General features: G+C 35.2%; 1 protein-coding gene across 4 annotated transcripts in view; it reads right to left on the bottom strand.

Annotated features, from left to right (window-relative positions):
* Window positions 1-24,736, bottom strand: part of LOC123876796 — a 354,107-nt gene that overhangs the window by 117,695 nt on the left and 211,676 nt on the right. The window lies entirely within an intron of this gene.

Raw genomic sequence — 24,736 nt, forward strand, 5'->3', positions numbered from 1 at the left:
TTTTTTATTCAAATAAACTTTTAGACGTGCTTTTGTTTCGTCAAGTGAATCTACTACTAGGAGCATACTTTCAATATTATTCCTGCTACATCAATGATTTCAATAGCAATACAAATTTTAAAAGAAATTAGAAATATCAACAAATACCATACTAAAACGTGAATATTTGCTTCCAAACATCCCAAAATCTATCAAAACAGACTTAAAAGGATCATTTTACTAGAAACCAAAGGTGAGCCCATTCACAGAAAGGAAGTAAAGCGGCTATTAACACTTCCTTTTGGTGGGTGTTAGTTCAGCACGTTGCATCACGAAATAGTTTAAATTGTCCTTTGATGTGACCAAAATATTATGTTTATTCATGATACAGGAACAGATTTGTTTCTGTACGTACCTGGACGGCTTCTTCCTTTCTCACTAATGTTTATATATATTCTTTGGGTTCCGTACCTCAAAAGGCACATAGCAACCCTCACAGGATCACTTCATTGTCTGTCTGTCGTGTCCGTCGATAAAAACCTAAAGGATACTTCCCGTTGATCTATAATCATGAAAGGCAGGTAGGTCTTGTAGCACAAGTATCTAAAGGAAAAATCAGAAATCCGTTAGTTTGTGGAAGTTACATCATAAAAGAAAAAAATTCGTTCATCGATTTAATGGAACCGTGAAACATAATGACATGTGTTTTTTCGTACACATTCATTAATTATTCAACAGTGATGAATGAATATCCGCTTAAACACTTAATTATTCCAACAAGAACAAAGACTCCTTAGAGCTTTCTAATTACCTACTCGTTACGGTTTCCAGTGTCTGAAATTAGGTGTTTTTTTATTCTTCTGTTTTAAATTCAGCTTTACTGCCTTATGCATAGGGACTACTATGTACAATCGATTGTTTTCCATCGATTTATTTGCTGTAATGAAGTGTGTAACACGGTATGGTATAGTTCAAGTGCCAAGGTTGGTCAGGTCAGGGTGAACGACCTCGCGGTTACAGTCTAAGGCAGGGTTGCCAATTTCCACCTAAGCTCCAAAATAAAGTAAGATTGAGGTAAAGTTGATTTTTAGACATCGATATTTCGACCCAGTCATTACCTACCTGCATAACTTTGAAACCGAATATTTTAACAGAAATCTGGAAAACCACAGGCATAGATATTAGTTTCTAGAAAATGCTTGCTAAATTTCATGGACTTTGGTTGCTTATTCTTCAAATGAAATTGGAACTACGTTTGTATGGAGCGAGTGACGGAGAGACCCCTCTCAAAAGAAGTGCGAATTGGCAGACTTCACACACGTTTGAGAACATTATGGAGACCTTCAGCCATGCAGGTTTCCTCACGATGTTTTCCTTCACTGTTAAAGCAAATGAAATTTAATTGCTTAAAACGCATCTAGCTCCAAAAAGTTATAAGTGCATGCCGGGGAACTTCCGACCTCTTGAATAGGAGGTGGACATCTTAACCACTAGGCTATCACGACTTATGACTAAGGTTAAGACAGTAATTATAAAGCTAGGGTGGCAACCCTGAGGCAGGAGGGCTAGGCCCGTATATTTACAATGTCGGGGCACGCAAGTGTTGATTCAGACGGCCTAGGCTCCTGGCTTCATTAGGTAATTGCCTTTCCAAGTTATTTTGCGCTTCGTGACTACTTCCTAATGGCTCCTTTGAGAGGTATTATGGTTTCCATTTAAGCCTTTTCTTTTTTCTTTTTATAATATTACTTTTTCTCTCTTCAGGGGTTTTACATGTGTACATGTACAACTACATAACTAATCCGTGTTGTAACTTGTGACCATATCCATACTACTTAGTTAATCTTTTATACTCAGACTTTTTAACTTTTTCCGGATAAGCCCTTGACTGCGATCTCTCATCTGGTACCTCAATGATGATATCGTCTAAGTTGGAAGCGAGCAAGCCTTCCATCAGACCAGACCAGAGAAAATTTAGCAGAATATGCAACACAAAAGCTTTGGTGAACTATAAAACTGTACAGAAACAAACAAGTGTAAATTAAAAATTTATCCCCCGACAAGTGAAGGTTACAGTAACTAGAAAAGAGCTGATAACTTTCAAACGACTGAACCAATTTTCTTGGATTATAGCTAAGAACACTCTCGATCAAGCCACCTTTCAAACAAAAAAAACTAAATTAAAATCGGTTTATTAATTTAGGAGCTATGATGCCACAGACAGATACACAGATACATACCACAGATATATAACACCCCTCTTTTTGGGTCGGGGAAAACGCCGACAAAGTCACCACGAACGGATAGTACCTATTTATACTGTTTATATAGGAGTTTACTTGGGTATAAAGTCACCGCCGGATACCTAGATGTAATGTACGAAGTAATAAATGGAATACAAGTCTTAAACAGCGGAGTTACTGTATAATACCGAGCCTGTACCGGTTGACCTAATGTAGCTACTAGTAGGGTTATAAATACAAGGAACAAGCCCGCTTTGATATAAATCGCGAAGAAAATGTGTATGGCACACAAGAAATACACTATTAGATAACTGTTTATTAATCCATACTTCCATACTATCCATACTAATATTATAAAATGCGAAAGTGTGCCTGTCTGCATGTCTACTACCTTTTCACGGCCCAACAGTTTAACCAATTCTGACTAAAGGTACAGGGTTAGCTTACACCCCGGGGACGGACATAGGCTACTTTTTATCCCGGAAAATTAAACAGTTCCCACGGGATCTTTAAAACCCTAAATCCACGCGGACGAAGTCGCGGGCATCCTCTAGTATTAACTAAAGAGCAATACTTCCCTTCCATTCTAGGATTTCCAGTTTTTTGTGAATCTCTATATTTACTTACCTGGTTACTAGTCTTCTTTAGAACTGGTTGTTCTGGTAGAATTACACTTTCACAAGAGCATGAAATTAAAGTACTTATTTGTTTTAAATTACTCGTAAATACTACTCTTTATTCAAGCATATCTGTATTTCCTGAATATATATTTCCATTCATTCATTATATTATGTAATTTTAATTAATTCGGTAAAGGTCCGCATGTTTTACTCTTGTGAACTCGATTTGCATTCATTGGTAAGACATTAACTTTTTTAGTTGTTGTTAAGTATTTTAAATTTTAAGTTGCGCTGGCGATTTTTAGTCACAATTCAACGAATTAAAATTTAGTTTTCTTTCCGTCTACACTACAAACTACCTGGTTAGGAAATTCTAAGAAAAGTTGATTGTTTAAAAATATTTCAATGTCACCTTGAGACATGAATAGAATTGAATCAAAAAATATTAACATTTTTTTTTTATATTTAAGTAATTCGTTTCAATAAAATTAAATTTTATACTTAATAATAACATTCGATAATTAAAAACATTTTTATGTATATTGATTATATAATATTTTACAGCGCTATCATTGAAAGCAAGCGTAAAAGGTCAAAACAATACAAAACGGAAATTATATTTATAGATTGAGATTACTTTTTCGATAAAATCGAAGTCGTTAAGCGTCAATTTGATGTGCGTTACACGTGTGCTACTTCACGAGGTCCAATTATAAAACGATAAGCGTATTATAATCGCGTAAAAAATAAATATGTGAGTACTAGGTTTAATAAATCTTTTACTTTCTTCAAAATTCAATTCAAAATGGCGAGCAAACGAGGCGGGTCACCTGATGTTAAGTGATTACCGGCGCCCATGAACATTTGCAGCACCAGAGTAACCGCGCCGATCGGTAGCCGGCCTTTCGGGTTAGTCCGCCCCTTGAATAACCCATGTTGTAATCTAGCGGGAACACCGCCGATGGGAGTTGATTCCATAGTTTGCATGAATGAAAACATAGGGAGAGAATTAATGTATTTGCATTATGTGACATACTTACTATTGATAATTTTCTAAAGGGCAATAGAGTTAACTGTACCTGGTAGCATTAACAAAGCACTATAATTTCTGGAAACAAGATAAGGATATCCTATACAACAATAACAGTCGGGGCAGAATCAAGAGACTAATTTATGGGTAGATTAAAGCGATTTATGATCCTGGTGGGAGTATTAGGATGTATAAACGCGAGTCTACGCCGTGAATGAGTGAATGAATTGGGAAGTACCTACCCTATTTTCACTAATAAAACGAATTCGTAAGTAGAGCTAACTGATCCAATTCGTCTAAGAAATCCAAGATAGGGTAGGGCATTGGCGTCGATTCTGATGTCTTCCTCTAAACTAAATATCTGCATATTTTTCTTTTTAATATTGCTAAAAAAGGACGGAAAATGAACATTAAATTAAAGACTTTAAATAGTGCTACTCACTAAACACATGCTTAAGACTGCTTTTTTTTATTTAAATTTATAGACTAGCGTTTGGCTGCAACCAGACCTGGTGGCAAGTGATGATGCAGCCTAAGATGGAGCGCGCTTGCCTAGAGGATTCCTATTCACTCTTGACTTGAAGGTACCCAATACCCATACTATAATTGGAACCTAAATTCAATAGGTTTGGCAGATCTAAATTAAAATAAGTTTGCCTGTCCTTTTCTTATTACATTGGTAAGAGAAAGATTTTTATCAGAATCAGTGGGTATCATATCTTATCTTACTAGAAAATGTTATTAACATTTTTAAAAGATTGCAGGATATCTACAAAGTTCGTCAATTTACACTAGTCATTTCTCGCGGTTCGACTGCTTCGATTTAGGTTACGCCGATTCTAATTTTCAAAACCTTTTCTTAGTGCCAGTCAAGTTATACATAGAACCTATATGCATCAAGCCTTTAGACGCAACAATATTTAGAAAGAATTGTTTTAAGTTTTTCCAAAGATTTTATTAGTTGTTAAAAATAGGTACCTTGAAACTAGAGTATGCTGATTCATTAAAAATGGTTTATAGTCATAGTTTATGATCATATCCGCTAATGTGAGTCAATCGTGAGAATACTGAGTAACAAAGACATGATACAGACTAATAAATTACTAATCGTGTAAGTATTTTCAGTATTTCAATTCAGATTCAAACTGACTGTCAGATGGACCTTCAAGTAGCCTTTGCACAAATGTTAGTGTGCATTTAATCTGTTTAATTTGATTTTAGGGTTCCGTACCTCAAAAGGAAAAAGGAACCCTTGGATAGGATAGGATCACTTCGTTGTCTGTCTGCCTGTGGTGTCTTTCAAGAAAGCTGTAGGGTACTTCCCGTTTACCTAGAATCATGAAATTTGGCAGGTAGGTAGGTCTTAAAGCACAAGTAAAGGAAAAATCCGAAAACCGTGAATTTGAAAAATCCCTAAAAAATTAGAACAAAAAAATATTAGCTTACTGTCGTCTGTCATTACTTTGCAAATTTTTTGAGGTTTCCTGTACCTACGGTGCAGAACCTTTCATGTGCGAGACCGACTCGCACTTCACCGGTTTTATAAAGTTCTAAGTTTATACATTGAACCAGCCCTTCGGCCACGGGCGAACACCTGCTATCATATGGCGTGACGAAGGGCAGACCACACCTTCTCCTGTTTTATATCGCAGTACACGGTATGTACCATATCGGAACGTTATGTATGCTCTATTCATTACCACGAATTTGAATTTTACAACGATGGCGTGGGCCATACAACTAGGCCGGATTCAAAGATGGCTAAGTATTAAATACTATTGAAAAATAAGAACATAGCGTACATAATATTTCCGAGGAAGACCCGTAGGCCAGCGATGATGATGATGAAGTGAGACTTATTTCATCATCATCACTAAATGACCATATTATCCATTAAATACCTATAATAATAATATCCAATAATTATAAATACGCTTCCCATCTTAGACCACATCATCACTTTCCATCAGGGTGATTGTCGTCAAGCGCTTGGCTATAGTGAATAAAAAAATATAAATATAAAACTATACTTAGTTTAGTTTTACATTTATGAAATAATATGGTTCTCGAATAAGAAAATTAACGGCAAAATAACGAATAGTGTTTGAAACGTCAAAATTTCTAGTTTGAATAAAAAGTAGAAAAGTAATCAATATTTATAAACTTCAACGCCGTAAACCTGAATGCCGCTCCCCTATTTGTTCTTGCAATAAGAGTTTACAACTGTTAATGACGAAGAACAATTACTCCCTGCTTTCAGAGGGTGCAGGCCCTTATGTGGAACAGCCGGCCGTTGACTCCATAGTTAAATGGAACCTGCTATTATGACCTATTTCTATTCAGATGTCGCTAGGCCCATTCATAGAAACTACTTTCGTGGTTCCTTTAGATTTTTAAAACGACCCTACTGAATATGTAAGTAAGGTAAGCAAGCTCACGTTTGAGATAAGAGGAACGTTATAACGACGAAGCTTTTGAAAGTCTTCAATAGCATATATGACAAAATAAGATAAAAAAAAACAGGATAAAATATGTAATATTAAGAGCACATTTTTTAAATTCGATAATAATCAAATTATTTTACCTGATCATTATAAATTTTTCGTTGGCGATGCATTTAGGAAACTCACTACAATGCTGCAGTATTAGATCTTTTTAATCAAGCTTCGTATTTCTTGTATTATTTTATCATTGAACTAATTGAACAGGACTATTAACTACTTCGATCGTAGGAGAATTCCATGAAACGTGTAACCGAAACAAACACTGGATTGATATGGATCATGCTAATGCATAGCATAATATCCAACAATCGTTAGTCACGGCTATCATGCTCAGTACGAATGGGTACAAGGACGGAACTTTATGGTGTGTAAATTAATATGAGAATGTGTTTCACACTTGTAACTATGGCTAATTAATAACGGCTTGTATAAGAGCTCTATGGTATAAGAGGCAGGTTATAGGAAATGAGCGTGAAAGAAAATGTACAAAAATCTTAATTCAAGACATACATTTAAAAGTTAAATAACATCATTCACTAGTTTGATAGCCACTTTATCTATCTAGAAAAAAATAGCTTATATATAGACTTTAAAAGTAAGTCAAAATTAATTGATCGACTTTCAAGTAATTATGTCTCGAAGACAATGATTTCTCTGATCCATAGGGAATCAAACTAAGAACAAAAGGTCATATACTTTAATGAAAAAACCTTTTTTACCTATTATCAAAGATGAGAGCATTATTGAGGGATTCAATGTAAAAGAATTAGCCCAGATTTAAGTAAGTTAAGTAGGATTAAATAAGTTGTAACATACATTCCGAAAAAACACAATATTTTTATGCCATGTTAAGATTTTCTAGCGGCAACTGCAAATACCCTAATGTTTTGTATATTTTTTTTACTTTGGAATTGGAAAACTGTATTAACTCTACCGTATTTAGACTATCGCTATTTGCCGATAGAAAATAAGATTAATGCGTAGCGTTCTACGATTACGATAAAGTAAACAGCACAATCTAGTACACGTATATGAATTACCTATATACAAATGCATGGAACTAGAAATTGGGACTATTGAAGCCAAAATAGCTTTACCGTTATTAGGCTATTGATTATGTCATATAAGAAGTTCACGGGTTTTAATGCAGGAATCGTTCAATCCAAAGTGGAAGGAAGTGTGTCTGTCTGTCTGTCTGCTACCTTTTCACGGCCCAATAGTTTAACCGATTCTGACGAAAGGTACACGGTTAGCTTATAGCCCGGGGACGGACATAGACTACTTTTTATCCCGGAAAATCAAAGAGTTCCCACAGAATTCCCAAAAACCAATCCGCTTAAGTAATTGTATGAAAGGTACCGAGGTAGCTTGCGTCTCTGTAATTGACATAGGCAACTTTTTATCCCGGAAAACCAAACCGTTCCCACAGGGTCTTTAAAAACCTAAATCCACGCTTACAAAATCGCGGGCATCCTCTAGTGGGTTATAAAAGAAAAAAGGTATCAAAAAAAAAACTGAAATGCACTTCGACGTTTCACTGGTTGCAATATTGTCGTATCTATCCCTAGCATAAGCATTACGCTTAGTCGAAGGGAAATGGGGAATATTAGTCACATTTAACATGACTAACAATTATGTTAACAAAAAAACATTTATGTGACTAACCGGAACCGGAAATATATCCTTAATTAAAGTGCCAATAAATTCACAGAGTACATGTATAACAATTCAAGCTTTGTTGCTATGCTTTGTTGTCTACAAAGAGTCAAATTATTTATGCTTTCTCAGTCGGATTTAGTTGCCTTGAACCCACAGGACGAAATACGTGTAGGAGTCACGTAGTGCGCTAAACGTGTATTTTGTAATGCTTCCCTTCTCCAAGGACAAGCAGATACCTATCGACGTCGCTTGAATACACTTACTTAAGGCGAATAAATTAGTGTTTAATATTTATTTTGTTTCTAGACACCATCTATTCAAAATCTCGTTAATTTCAAGGTTGCCTAGATTTTGAAGATACCGGTAAATATTTAGGTCTAGGTATATATAATTAGTGTTAATTTAATGACTATACTAGCTTATGCCGGCGACTTCGTCCGCGTGTATTACACCCCATTAGGGATTGAATTTTCAAAAAAAATTTCTTAGCGGATGCCTATTACATGATAGCTATCTGCATGCCTCAACTCGATCCGTCCAGTGGTTTGAGCTGTGCGTTGTGTCAGTTAGTCAATCAGTCAGTCAGCTTTTCATCATAGTCTGCTTGGGTAATTATGTCAGGCTATCAGGTTTTACACGGTGTAAAACTCACCGTTACAACACAGTTATCAATATCTTCACTCTACAGAGCTCTGTTTTTTTTTGAGTGTCCAAATCTGAATCTACTTCTATCAGTAGGTAGCTTCTTTTTAACCCCCGACCCAAAAAGAGGGGTGTTATAAGTTTGACGTGTGTATCTGTGTATCTGTGTGTCTGTGTATCTGTGTATCTGTGTATCTGTCTGTGGCATCGTAGCGCCTAAACGAATGAACCGATTTTAATTTAGTTTTTTTTGTTTGAAAGGTGGCTTGATCGAGAGTGTTCTTAGCTATAATCTAAAAAAAATGGTGCAGCCGTTTAAGAGTTATCAGCTCTTTTATAGTTTTCTTGTAGGAAAGAAGGTTAGATAACCGTTAGGTTCATAATATTATGTCAATAGACAAATGTCAAGCTGTCAAGATGGACGTTGCCTAAATACATAATTATTTATTTGAAAATGATGTTTTGGAAAACTCAAATACTTTGGATCGTCGGGGGTGTTATAAATTTTTAATTTACACTTGTTACAGACTGTCTTCTATTTTTTCATCCTCTCATCTAGTTAATGATCTATCTATTGTTATTCTTAAAGTAATGATTGAACCGATGCGATGATTAACGGGTATAAGTATTCATCGATATATTTCCGTGCCACCAATCATCTCATACCTAATTATAAGGTAGGTAATCTGTGATCCTGCAATTCATCTCGAGTGAGATTAAAATATTATGCGCCCGCGCCGCGAATAGCAATTCTGAAGCAGAAAAAGCCTCGGGGCAGAATCTAGTTGCTGAATTGATTTAGTGGAGGTGAATGACCGGAGGCCAAAATGGCCGACTGGTGAAACACTAGGAGTGCCTCGAAAACGCCGAAATGATTCGCGATAGACGTTGTTAAGTTACAGCTTGTATGCAGATTGGTTTAGCCTGAACAAACTTACCCAGCAGAATGTTTCATATACTGAGCAAGAGGCTCTTATCAGTCAGTCAGTTGTAAGCCCGTTTTCACTTTATAACAATCAAAAGGTTTAATGTAATTCAATGGTCCATTTGAACATCTCCTAAGAACCATACGGTTTATCTTTCTGTATCCCATAAGTGACGACCACTATAATGTATAAGTATTTTTATTATGTTAGTCTTTCATAGTGCTTAAAGTAAGTTCTAAATTTTTTTTCTAAAAATTTTAACTACTTAGAAAGAAGACTTTTAATGAGACCGCCTACTAGGACAGACAACATCAAACGAATCGCAGGGAGCCGTCGGATTCAGGCAGTAAAAGACCGTGGCGTGTGGAAGTGCTTTCAAGAGATCTATGTCCCGTAGTGTACGTCCATCAGTTGACAATGATGATGATGATGATGATGAAAGTTTTAAGCAAACAATCAAATACTGTATCTTTTAATTTAGTTCAAAATATACAAGTGTAAATTAAAATTAAAGGTAATTAAAGGTTACTGTAATAACTAAAAAAGAGCTGATAACTTTCAAACGGCTGAACCGATTTTCTTGGATTATAGCTAAGAACACTCTGGATCAAGCCACCTTTCTAACAAAAAAAAAACTAAATTAAAATCGGTTCATTAGTTTAGGAGCTACGATGCCACAGACAGATACACAGATACACACGTCAAACTTATAACACCCCTCTTTTTGGTCGGGGGTTAAAAACAATTTATATGAGAGTAGTTATAAAGCATGACATTGAGGCAGTAAATTCAAGTTCATACAAAAAACTCAGCTAAACTAAACATACTAAACTGTTCAAAACTTCTTACCGTGACTCAGGCTCGGATGCTGTTATCAGTTCTTGGTAATCAATATGCTAATCATACGGCCAATTAAAACTGTTAGCTGGTGGGGGTTTGAGTATCAAATGTTACCATGTATAGAGCGTATCTTTGCAAACTATAAACGGCATTGAATAATGGAACCAAATGCAACGTGACAAGGTATATATTTCGAACTAACAGTAACACTAAAAAGATTTTGGTTCTTCAAGATTTTGATTTCGCTATTTTTCAACGTCAAGCGTCGTTTTAACTGAAATAGAGTATGTCTATTGTCTACTACTGAATATAGATCTCTTGTAGGAATCTTCACACTCCATATTAGATTGTGCCACTAGAGTCTAGACTAGTGGTTAATACGTTGGCCTCCTATTCGCGGGTCCAAGATTTTATCCCGGACACGCATGTCTAACTTGGGAATTATGGGGTTTTAAGCAATTAAATATCACTTAGTTCACCGGTGACGGAAAACATCGTGAGCAAACCTGCATGTCTAAGAGTTCTCCATAATGTTCTCAATGTCTGCCAATCCGTACTTGGCCAGTGTGGGAGACTAAGCCCAAACCTTTCTTTAAGAGGAGATCCGTACTCAGTAATGAGCCGGCGCGGCGGCAGGGGATGGGTGGATGATGATGACTATCCAATGAACGTCATTTATCTCGGCCACTTGTCCTTCCACTTTTGCACGAATACTTAAAAGTTTATTGAATTATAAAATGTTACTGGGCCTTTTAATTTCGTAATCGAAATCAATTCTCATTTTAGCCGCTACTTGAATTCCTTTTCAATCCTTACTTGCATTTTTTACATACCTTTTTATACTGTTTCTGCACTATTATTAACTCAAAACATTTCCATTGTTGAAAAAGAATATATCGGCACAATTTTGCAAGAATTAACGTAAAAACTGAACTTTAACAATAAAAGACACGTTATTGAGACAAGAATGGCAGCGGCACCAATGAAGCGGCCTTCGGTATCAAATTAGTACCACAGCACAGCACGAAAATACAAAAAAAGTTAAAAAAATAAAAATATGACAGCATTTTTATTCAAACAATGTTTAAAACCTGAAAGGTGGAAGGTCATACGTTGAAACCACGAGAAAAGTTAGATATATTACAATTATAAGTAGGTACTTATATAGTTTTTAATTCGTTTCATAATGTTCGCAAATGAAAGAGACGCCACAGTAAAGTAAAAATATTATTTTCTAAAAGATTTTTTAAATTAAACACATCGTCGACAGAAAAGTAAAACTGCATTCTCTATAAGTGTGGTACTTTCTCTCCTGAGTTTTGGGCAGCTATGTAATAATAATAATTTTATAAATACGAAAGCTTATCTGTATCATCTTTTCAGGGCCTATGCTATTAACCAATTTTACGGTTAGCTGGCATCCCAGAGGTGATCTAGATTAGACTAGATCTCCCACTTAAGTAATTTTTAACCCGGAAAATCCACGGAAATTTATAAACCTAAATCCAAGCGGACTTTAGATTATAACTAGAGATTATTATCTACGACTTATCCCGGGCATCAGTATTATTAAAAAATAATTAATTTAAAAGAATAGGTGCACTTGCTGAATAAAAATTTGTGGTAGATACATCGTTTTGCGTTAAAATCCCTTGTTTTATTTGTATTTTATGTGTGTTTTGACTCGGCGTTTTCCTGTTTTTGTGTATCCTTAAATAAAAGTAGGTACCTAATGTAAAATTAATACCTACTTTAGAAGTACAAAGGCGTATTGCGTGACTCTCGTTCGTTCACAGGAATCAATAATTCATGCGAGTTACTTTCTGTGTAACACTGTCAGTAGGTACTTAAAACCTTTAAACATAATATGTAATATAAAAGTCCATTACTACTGACCAAATGAACAACAAATTTCACTTTATCAAATTAAATAAGTAAACTAAACTGCTTTAAATTCATTATGGCTCCATTCCAGTGTAATTACTGATTTGCGAACACGTGCGAGTAATAAAAAATCCACATTTTAGATATAATTTTATAGGTGTTAATACTTTTAGATGTCGTGTAAAACAAGTGTAAGAAATTAGGTGCTAAATGATACCCAAATTTTTAAGAATCTATACTTAACTATAGATCCCATCCCATAGATAAATAGTGTATCCCATCCTTTTACCGATGTTGACAGGTACAGAGATAGCTTACATCCCGGGGGTGGATATGGCCAATTTTTTATCCCATAATATCAAAGAGTTCCCACTAGTTAAAAATAAACAAAAGTTTTTAATATTTAATAAGTCACTAAATATCCAATTTCCATATTCACAATTTTTATTAAAGTTTCTTAGGAACTTTACCTAACTGTACTGAAAATTCCCTTTTATTTAAAACACTCAAAGCACTCCAGTATACGGTATACCCCAACTGATCTCATAAACTCAACCTGTTCGGACCATTAGATAGATAGGGCTTTTAAGTGTAGTCAAGTAATTTATTATATTTATTGCAGCTTTCCTTTCTTCCTGGGCATAGAAAACCTGCCAACAATATACAACTCCGAATACATTGCATAATTTACATAAACCAGGCAAATAATTATGGTGGTCGTAAACAATTATTTATTCAGCAAGGTGCAGTTCAGGGGGCAAATGTGGTAGAAAATCACTAGCTTGGATCCACCACGATTATTCAATTTCAAAGGGCCTTATCTCCTAACTTAATAAACGACTATTCAGATTATACTATAGTATTCTATCTCTCTTCTATTACGAAATAATTGTAATGCAACAAAAGTTGTTGTTTATGTAATATGTTGGTGATCGCTTCGCACGTAAAAACTTTTGGACTTTTAAAAACTATAGCAATTAGAAGCTGTAACACTACGTTACTTAATTATTATCCATACTAATATTATAAATGCGAAAATGTGTCTGTCTGTCTATCTGTCTGTCTGTCTATCTGCTACCTTTTCATGGCCCAACAATTTAACCGATTCCGACGAAATTTGGTACAGAGTTAGCTTATATCCCGGGGACGGATATAAGCTATTTTTTATCCCGGAAAATCAAAGAGTTCCCACGGGATTCCTAAAAACCTATCCGCTTAACCGATTTGTATGAAAGGTGCCGAAGTAGCTTGCGTCCCTGTAATTGACGTAGGCATTTTATCCAGGAAAATCTAATAGTTCCCACGGGATCTTTCAAAGCGTAAATCTACGCGGACGAAGTCGCGGGCATCCTCTAGTTATTTATATATCGTTTCAATGACAGATGAGCTTGTAACAAAAGCTACAAAAATCGTACAGAAAAATATTGGAGAAATGTAAGAGTTAGAAAACATGAACAAGGATATTTTGGTTTCGGTAAAACTATACTGTTTCTGTATAATTATGCCCCTATTAAAGTTTATTTCTAGGAAATTCATCATTAGGCTTATGTTTCCGGCACATCAAAAGTGATTTTCGGAAGTGAGAATAACTATTTAGATGGTGGAAACAGGAGTGTTATATTTAACGGCCCTCATTTGCGTAATTGTCATATCGGATAGGATATCAAAAAAAAAAGTACAACCTTTTTTAAATACACACAACTGTAAACTCTTGCATCACTATCTGACAATATAATCATCAACCTTTCGCCGGTCCACTACCGAGAACGGAATGATAACGTTTAGGCCATAGTTAACCAGCTGTAAGTAAGCTGACGAAGCGGCTTGACAGACTAGACACAAATTAGAAAACGCGAAGAATTTTCAGGCATACAGGTTTGCTCACGATGTTTTCCTTCGAGGTTAAAACAAGGGATATTTAATTGCCTTAAATGCATTCATTAACTCAGAAAATTCGGGAGATCCCCCGAATACTTAAACATGATCATAACGTCAAAAATAAAAAATACATAACAAGCAAGATCCCAGGCAATTTAATCATGCACCGCTTCAGAACAATGTCCGTTCCGTATTTAGTTCTACCCAGTTAATGAGCACGGGGAGGGGGACTGGGAATCGAACACGTGTCCCGCCCGCTTCCGCCGGGCCTTGTTTACAGTTTCAGATGTTTGGGTTAAATAAGGCTTGGCCAGAAACAAAGCGAAGCGGTAATGACACTGTCGTAGCACAGTTCACGGTGTAAGAGAACTTTCGGTTTGAACCTGAAAAATTAGGCTTGGTGACGTAAAATCAAAGAAAAATAGGGCTACTTTATGGCTACTTGAGTCAAATGTAGGAACATTGCCGCTGACGGCGAAGCCTCAACGGCTTGTTGGAAGGTCCCTCGCTGTCGTGAACTGTGGTAGTTTACATTGAATCGCGCGAACCTATAGGTAGGTGGTTAGTGGTTACCCCTCCATATTACCGTAGATCAATTAATCACCTACTGCGCAGGTACAAGATCAACGGCCTTTTAACGTGAATCGAAGCTTGCCTACGGTTGAGCGTGATAGCAACAGCCCGACCTTCAGCAGCAAATCAACAAGCGCTCTAAAATGTCACACCTTCTTACTTAGCATTACAATTTCTAGGAACGGTGTTATATGGAAGCGTTTCCGACGCGTTTCGCTCCATTGCGATCGGTCTGTAAATGCCTTTAGTCTCAGATGTTTGGGTTACTTTGTCTCCACGTCTATGTGGTCTCTGTTCTCTATGGTTCGCGCGTTAACTTGAACGTTAATGTCGGCAATAAAGCGGGAGTTTGGTTTCACTGTCCTGGAGCTAGATGGAGGAAATCGAAAACTAAACAGGAATGTTTTGCGCAATACATTTTTTTAACCGGATTGCGTCAATCGGATTAAGAAAATCTACGGATCTCGATGTCAGTATGATATCGTTTTCAGGAAACATTGCATAATCGAATTGATACGTTCCATTTGCAGGGATTTAAACATTTTACTTAAATGCAGTTCCGTTCCATCATGTTTAGGTACTTTATTGTTGAAAGTGACTCAATTGGTACATTGTTACACAGCCCTATAAAGTAAAAAAAATGTAAAATCATTTTTATATAACCTGGTTCTATCAGTTTAAGTAGGTTTGTGCAAAAACCCACAATCTCTGCGCAGGTATAATTTCAATGGCATAGGTTACTTATCACGGAATTTCCGATGGAAATTTCAGTTACACAAAAAACTAACTTAATTGACATATTTTACTAAGATAATTGGTATCCTTTTCCAAACGGAAAAATGTAAAATAGATAGGCACTCATATAAAATCTGCCATTTTTTCTTTTATATCAATTCAAATAAAGAAAATACTTAAACACAAAGAAATAATGAATGGAGACACAAACACAAACAAAATATGAGAAACCTGAAGTACTGACAAGGAATTTTATAAAAGTACCTGAAATTCCGAAGACGTATAAAAGAAATATGAGTACAAGTAAGTACATCGTTAACAACCTCAACGCACGTACTTGCCCCAGCTAAAAAAGAGGTCACACCGGCTAATCTCATCGAAGTAGCTGCGGCATAGATAAGTCAACACAAGTATGTGCACTACGCAGGCGATCTCGTTACAGCCTTATCGTCTTTCTCACGCCCCTGCGAGACAAAGTAAACCATAAACGAGAACTAACAGTAAAGACTAAACATACGACAAAAAATTCCAATGGAGCCAAGCATACAAAATTTATTTTTAAACTTGAAGTAAGTAAAACAAGTGCATTGAGAACAACTGTGCAAATAAAAGTGGACGTTTATTAGTAACGTTCAAGGATTAAAACTGACAATAATTACTTCATATTGACGTCAAGTATTACTCACTTGAACTAAATTTGAACTAACAATAAGGAAATATTATGTTTAGTTAAATAAATTGAATGTGGCCGATGTTTGAACATTAATTTTTGAATCAATTTGGAAAAAATCGTTTTTCGTAGAGTACCAAAAACCTCAAGATCTTTTGCCTAAGAATACCTTTACAGTGCAAGGCTCTTTTTCTGTTAACTAAACTAAAACTGTTTACATTTGAAAATGGCGCCATACAGCCGAATTGAACTTTTACAAAAAATAATATAACCAGTAAGAATGTAAGAATTTTAATGATACCCCATTTACATCCAAATCTGTTTAGGCATTTAGAAGTTATGGTGGAATATAAACACAAATACACATATAAACATACATGAACCCTGGAAACATTACGCTCTTTTTTTTGGGCAGTCGTGAACTAAAAAACATACTGAAAGATGTAAATTCTTATCGATCCATTAAAAAACATTTATGTAGATACATACAAACAAAAGCAGGTTCCATTGATCCACTCGGAATATGTAGCGTGCGGTATGCTTACCTGAAACAAGACGCAAAAGTATTGTTATCAAACCTATAAAATCGAACATCCATAGTATAAGTACAAAAATAATACACATAACTTTGATTGCTGACAATCCTATCAAACGCGATAAGGATAACCTGATAAACGGAGCACTTGAGCTACATCACGTAGAGACTATGATATGACAAACATTTTTCCTACACAAAATCTACTGACTGACATACTCGTATCAACACAAAGCCAGATTGAACTAGAGTGACGGAACTCTCGGTTTAAACCTGAATCGACGATATGTTAAATACTAGGCTCTATGGTGACGTAAAATCCTAGAAAAATAGGGATACTTCAGGGCTATCTTTATAGGTAACCTTCCAGTGTGCCTGGATGCTGCTGGTCCCTTTTGGAAGCATCCGAGGAGGAGAGCAGTATTCGGGCCGGCGCGACCCGGTAACATGGCTAATAAATAATTTCTCCTTGGAGATTATTTAGATATTTGTATTCTTATTTGTATTCTTGTTTTTTTTCTTTTTATTGTGTGTGATTCTGTAATTGAGCTAAATAAACCTTTATTTATTTATTTGTTTATTTATTTAGATAAAAGTTATTTGACGATTAAAAAATCAGCCCTTAAATACAAATATGTATGTATTACTTTTGGACTTTTTCTGTTAGTTTTAACGGTGTAGTAATAAATTGAGTAAGTGTAATAATTTAGCTTTAACTGTATTGTATAAAATACATATACTGACGAAAAAGATTAAACTACGTAATTTTCCCACACCTTGGAATACTTAGTGCGTTTTAAAGTTGAGTAATAATGAAACAACAATTTAAAATCTTGTGTCTCAAAATGTGCAATAATCGTAGGAACTTAAATGAAGATTTAGTCATAATCTCTATAGAATTTAATATTGTGCGATTAAATGACTCTATCCTCACACAAAAGATGGACTAAAAACTTTATATTGAAGATCTCATAAAAAATAGAGACATTGCATACATAGAGATAGCAACATTAATAAAAAATGGTATAAGTACACGAAAGAATCGTCGAAAAAAGAAAAAAGGAGGATGTTTTAGATTTCAAGAGGAGGTTACTGAAGTGGTTACTCTCGAAAATTCAATCAAAGGGAATACTATAGCAAATCCGAAAATACAAGTTACTATCAATAACGTCATAATATCAAAAAAAAGCAACCGAACGATGAGCAATCCCACGCTTACATGATATTTTTATTCATTAGACCTATCCGATATGAAACTCAATATCAAGGGCCAATGAAACTGGAGCTCATTATAAAGGTAAATAATGAAAATCGTTTTATCGTTTAAAAAATAACAGTCATTATAGATTTCTAAGATATGTTACGACTATGTATGTAAACTTGTAAAGTATACTTTGTCTAGTGCTTATATTAAAGGAATACATCTTCTGGATTATCAAGAACTAACTTTTACACAAACGGCCTTATTTTTTTGTTTTTATTAACTACTAGCTGATGCCCGCGACTTCCTTCGCGTGGATGTAGGTTTTTAAAAATCCCGTGGGAAATCTTTGATTTTCCGGGATAAAAAGTAGCCTATGTAGCTAATCCAGGGTATAATCTATCTCCATTCTAAATTTCAGCCCAATCCGTCCAGTAGCTTTTGCGTGAAGGAGTAACAAACATACACACGCACACACACACACACACATACAAACTTTCGCCTTTATAATATTAGTGTGATTGACCTTTAATGATTCACTATTTTAACCTTTCTAGTAAATAGAGCGTGTAATAAATTATAATAAAACGAAAACAAGTATTGCAATGAACAAAAATTTCGCTACGCTATCCAATCATAAGTAGTTCTATAAATAACTAACTTCTGTCAACATACTAAACGAAAATCTTTTGAAACAAAGATCAAAGGAAAAACAATGTCATTACTAATTGTAAAATCATTGTAGTTAAACATATAGATAAATCACAAAACAGATTTAATACATTTCAATTTTGTAACAATAGCCCATAATCATCGTTAGTTGTGAAATAAATAAATCTAAATCTACTTCCCGTGCCGTAAAAGGTCAATACCATTAGTTACGTTGAAGATGTTAGTAAACACCAACCATCTCCATCATATCTGTCAGAAGACAATCGAATTAACGGTATTAATACTTAAGAGCAACCCACACACACCCAGCACAATAACGATGCATTGAAACTGAAGAGTAAACGTCTAATTACAAGCAATGAGGTGATCTCGAGATTATCCCATTGAAACGCTATCGGATAACAACTAATTAGATATTAAAGCTGCCTTTATACTATATATAAGCATGAGATTTGTGTTATACCCACCAATTGGATCGTTTTTTCGTAGTAAGTAGCAATACTTAGCAGTAAGCTTCTTTTTAATTCTCTTTTTTACTTTTAAAGCTATAATAATACCATAGGTCGATCCAGAAAGTAACTATATAGTTTTGTACAAATACACCATACAGTATAGTATAAGTACTTGTTTACACAAAACATATCAAATCTAGAATAAGCTAACCTATGAAAATGAAGCGACTCTATGTAAATTCAACATAAATAGCTACTTAGCAACGCTTGTTCACAAAACACTAGTGATAAAGCAGCCTAAGTCATAATGTATGAGAACAGTGAACTAGAAGACTTTAATTAATATACTCGTAGAAAGCAATACAGGTGAATGTTACAAAGAAAACGTTGTAACCGTAAAATCTTAAGAGGGCTCTCTCCGTCACTCGTTTCATACAAACGTAGTTCCAATTTCATTTGAATATTAAACAACCAAAGTCCATGAAATTTTGCAGACATATTCTAGAAACTAATATCTATGTCTGTGGTTTTCCAGATTTCTGTTAAAATATTCGGTTTCAAAGTTACGCGGTCTTAAAAATTTAAATACAAATCTTTGAGCCCCTGTAATTTTAAAACTACATATTTTTAGAAAAATCTAAAACACCACAGACACAGATATTAGTTTCTAGAATATGTCTGCAAAATTTCATGGACTTTGGTTGCTTAATATTCAAATGAAATTGGAACTACGATTGTATGAAACGAGTGACGGAGAGAGCCCTGTTAATAAGATGCAGTGAATTGAGCAATTAGCCAAGTTGATGTTATCTAGCTAGAATAGTATACGGTTTGCACATTAAACTACATACGTCTCATGACACATCTACGAAGCAAACAATAAATACAAGATAGACTAGATAGTTTGTTATCTCTTCCTACTCGTATTTAACAAATTCTAGATAACGAAGACATAGATATGTAAGAAAAATGAGAGCTGAAAGTGATAACTAAAACGCATTTTAGTTTTTAGCCCCCGACCCAAAAAGAGGGGTGTTATAAGTTGTATCTGTGTATCTCTGTATCTATCTGTGGCATCGTAGCTCCTAAACGAATGAACAGATTTTGATTTAGTTTTATTTGTAAAGGTGGCGTGATCGAGAGTGTTCTTAGCTAGTTCAAGAAAATCGGTTCAGCCGTTTGAAAGTTATCAGCTCTTTTCTAGTTACTGTAACCTTCACTTGTCGGGGGTGTTATAAATTCATAATTTACACGTGTTAGTTTTTATTTTTAAATAAAACTAGATGATGCCCGCGACTTCGTCCGCGTGGATTTAGGTTTTTTAAAAACCCGTGGGAATTCTTTGATTATACGGGATAAAAAGTTGCCTATGTCCTTCCCCAGGATGTAACCTACCGTTGTACCAAATTTCATCAATATCGGTTAAACTGTTGGGACGTGAAAAGCTAGCAGACAGCCAGACAGGCAGACAGACAGACATTTATAATATTAGTATGGATAATATGGATTTTAAAGTAAGTAACCTAGGTAAAAATTATAAAATGGCACTCGTGGCCACTATGGCCTCGGAATTCTAAACGAGGTGTATATTCAGAATTAAATACTTATAGGAATTTGACTATTGAAATTATTGACCATAACAACCATTCCAATTATACTACTGGTAGAGTTCTAGGCAATATAACAAAGAAATTTGATTTAACTGCTATCAATAAAACACAGACTGAGTTATGACTATTGGAATTAAAGACAATAACTCGTATTGCTTTACGATAGAACATGTTCAATTAAGTAAAATAATGAGTAGGATTTATTTGTGTGCCAGCCATTGATTTAATGCATTGCGATATTTCACACGGGTTCCCTTCATAATTACTCTCACTTACAACAACAAAGATCGTTAAGCCTACATCTCGCTTTCAAATCTTAACGCAATGTGTTCATTACTACATTTATTAGGTTTATGCCCACGTCTTTATATAGTCATTTTTTTTTAATTGAAAATATTATAATAAAACTTAAACCTTATCTTTACAAGTGTAAATTAAAAATTTATAACACCCCCGACAAGTGAAGGTTACAGTAACTAGAAAAGAGCTGATAACTTTCAAACGGCTGAACCGATTTTCTTGGATCATAGCTAAGAACACTCTCGATCAAGCCACCTTTCAAACAAAAGAAACTAAATTAAAATCGGTTCATTAGTTTAGGAGCTACACACACACAGCAGACAGATACACAGATACACACGTCAAACTTATAACACCCCTCTTTTTGGGACGGGGGTTAAAAATCATGCCCATGCGGAATCAATAAACCGTAAAAATTTGTTATCAGGGACTTCACGGCAAACGGAACAAAAATGTAATTCTGGATAAGAGCCGCAAAGTAAAGTTAATTTAAATTTTCAAGTATCCATAGTTACAAAAAATAAAGTATATAGAACGTTTATCATTTTTAAACCCCGACCCAAAAAGAGGGGTGTTATAGGGTTGACGTGTGTATCTGTGTATCTGTCTGTGGCATCGTAGCTTCTAAACTAATGAACCGATTTTAATTTAGTTTTTTTTTTGTTTGAAAGGTGGTTTGATCGAGAGTGTTCTTAGCTATAATCCAAGAAAATGGGTTCAGCCGTTTGAAAGTTATCAGCTCTTTTCTAGTTACTGTAACCTTCACTTGTCGGGGGTGTTATAAATTTTTAATTTACACTTGTTATTCAAAACGTTACTAAACAATATATTATCGACTAAAACGAGTCGATTGTAAAATAACACGACCACCAATGTATTTCAATAATTCAAAAATACCGTTGTTAGTCACGCAAACAGCCGCGAGCGTATATACAAGTCCACATTATATTGCAAATCTCTGAAACGATCAGTTAAATTGCGTGTTAGAGCCAGGGCAATGGGCGAAACGATTTGTCTAACCCACCTAACCCTGCATACAATACGAGTGCTAGTGTCGATAAGGCACAGACTTAAATCCATACTTCCATACCTAATATTATAAATGCGAAAGTGTTCCTGTCTGTCTGTCTGATAGCTTTTCACGACCCAACAGTTAAACCTATTTTGATGAAATTTGGTACAGAGTTGGCTTACATCCCGGAGACGGACATACTTTTTCCCAGAAAATCAAAGAGTTCCCACGGGATTCTTAAAGGCTGCGTGTGAATATGTGCGTTACCCCTTGTACCTACACACGCGAGCTGGCTTATTTGAGTGCTTCGTGGTAGTGTCCAGCGACAATCCGTCCGCCCTTTTTTATTCGTCCATGGTGCCATCTACAGAGATCTAAGGTAGAAACGGTGAACTATGAAAAAATAATGATAATGAGTTTTCGACATTGGCTATAGCTCATCTCCAATCTTCTTACCACATCTCTGGTAAGCGGCCAGCTTTAAAATCAACTTTTAAATCACGTACCCAAACAAGCTTTTCGGCAGTCAGAAAGTTGTATCTATGACTGAATCAACTGTATCGTATTCAAATATGTTTTTCGTTGAAGTCATAAAAATATGATCAAAGTTACGACGATATTAACGAGTTTTCGAAAATAAACAATGCTGTAACTTGCATTCCTTTCCCACACGCACAATGTCCGTATTACGGGCGAGTTGCGGGGCCATACCATAACTCCACAACCGGTAATTTTATTGAAATTTCCAAGTTTCACTCAAATAGCTAACAAAATAATGACTGAGCAGCGCTGCCCCCTCACACTTTATCGGAGTTTCTCCTAGGCCCTGCTTTATTAAACCTGGTATGGTACTATTGTGTATCGCTAGCAGCAAGGTATAATGATATACAATCAGCTGACGATAAGCAAATATGATAACTCTGATTATGCTTTATGGCAACCAGTAATGGAATGTTTACCTGGTTCACGTACAATAATTTCAGAGATCAATGATATCAAAAGCGGTGCTATAGATTAGTATCACTTAATTAATATTTTGGAATGCAGACAACAATAGGCATGTTCATAATTGGCGTACAAAATTTGTACACTATAAGTGTGACCCAAATGTCGTAGTTTTAAGTCTGTACTTTCAATACATACCATATCTACATATAAATACTCTACACTGAACTTCTTTTTTACATACATATTATATACAAGTGATATCACTGATTGTGACGCAATGGAATATATCTTACTTCGGCTTCAAAATTTTGTTTTCAAAATAATATGAGACAGCAGAATTTAACTGAATATTCGAGATGGATTTCCAAGAAATTATGATTAAACTCAACGGTAGAATAAATTAATGTCAATATTTGCATATTGTGCTGTCGGTAAGTGTAAATAAGAAAAGTAAGTACTAAATCATTTCTCTGAGAAAAAGACAAGCTAAAATAGTTCTTATATCAAATATCGTAAAGTAATCATGAAGTTGCTCAAATAACAAAAGCAGATAATCAATTTGCTCTTGCAGGAAACGTGGATGGAGTGGAACAGTCCACTAAGAAGTCAGTTAAAAAGAGGAAACTATTAACTTGTCACTGGTCTCCTATAACCGTTACATCGACAGCATAGATCTATGCACCGAGACAGGAGGTTAAAAATAGCTGAATAGACAAACGTGATAGACGGAGGGGCTTGATGTCTCACTTCGAGGAATATTCAATCTGTTGTTTATTCTATACTATCTTTAATTAACCTCTTTAGTTATGCATTTATTTAATCCAAGCGGTTTAAGCCCGTATGTTGTAAAGTCCCTTGAATATGTTATACGAAATTTACGATTAGCAGTAGACAAGACATCACACTTATCCCATAATATTATAAAGGCGAAAGTTTGTATGTGTGTGTGTGTATGTTTGTTACTCTTTCACGCAATAACTACTGAATGGATTTGGCTGAAATTTGGAATGGAGATAGATATTATCCTGGATTAGCACATAGACTACTTTTTATCCCAGAAAACCAAAGAGTTCCTACGGGATTTTAAAAAACCGATATCCACGCGGGCGAAGCCGCGGGCATCTTCTAGTCATAGATAAAATTCTCTACTTTGTGGTAGACATACATCGGTTGAGATGGCGAAAGAAACCTAACAAACTCTTTTAAATTGAAGAAATTCATACTTTGGACAGTTGAATCCAATAATCTTATATCTGATCAAGTTTTATTTTCCTTTATAAACTTATGTGATCTTTATCAGCTCAACAAATTTTTTGCAACTTCTATTTCTTCTTTCTGATAGGATTCTGATTCGTTCGAGACTAAAAGTCAAACAGTCCAAAAGTTAGTTAATTCATCAACCTACTTTTCATGCGGTTGTCCTCTTTAATTTTTAACCTACCGAGAAATGCAAAGGGCGGAACGCGTGTTTTGACCACATTAAAATTGACCTAAAAGCAACACAAAGGCCACCAAATAGCCTCTATTCTTTTATTTTCGTAACAACCGGCCATAACAACGTACCTACGCATAATCATTTTCTTTATAGATTCGGTCACCGGAATTTTCTTTTTGAACACACCTTCTCAAATTTCTTAAAACATTGTGACATTTTAAACATATCTCTGTTTACACTAGATTTAAATGAAATGCAGTCGATTTTTTCGCTTGCAAAACATCAGTTGTCACCAAACTGCAATTGTTCAATTAGCCAATAAAAAAAAGGAAACATGACAAAAACCCAGTACGTGAGTTTCCCAAAACCTGTGTCTAAACATTAGCCA

The sequence above is a fragment of the Maniola jurtina genome, chromosome 22 (genome assembly GCF_905333055.1).
Source record: "Maniola jurtina chromosome 22, ilManJurt1.1, whole genome shotgun sequence".
NCBI classification, from domain to species: domain Eukaryota; kingdom Metazoa; phylum Arthropoda; class Insecta; order Lepidoptera; family Nymphalidae; genus Maniola; species Maniola jurtina.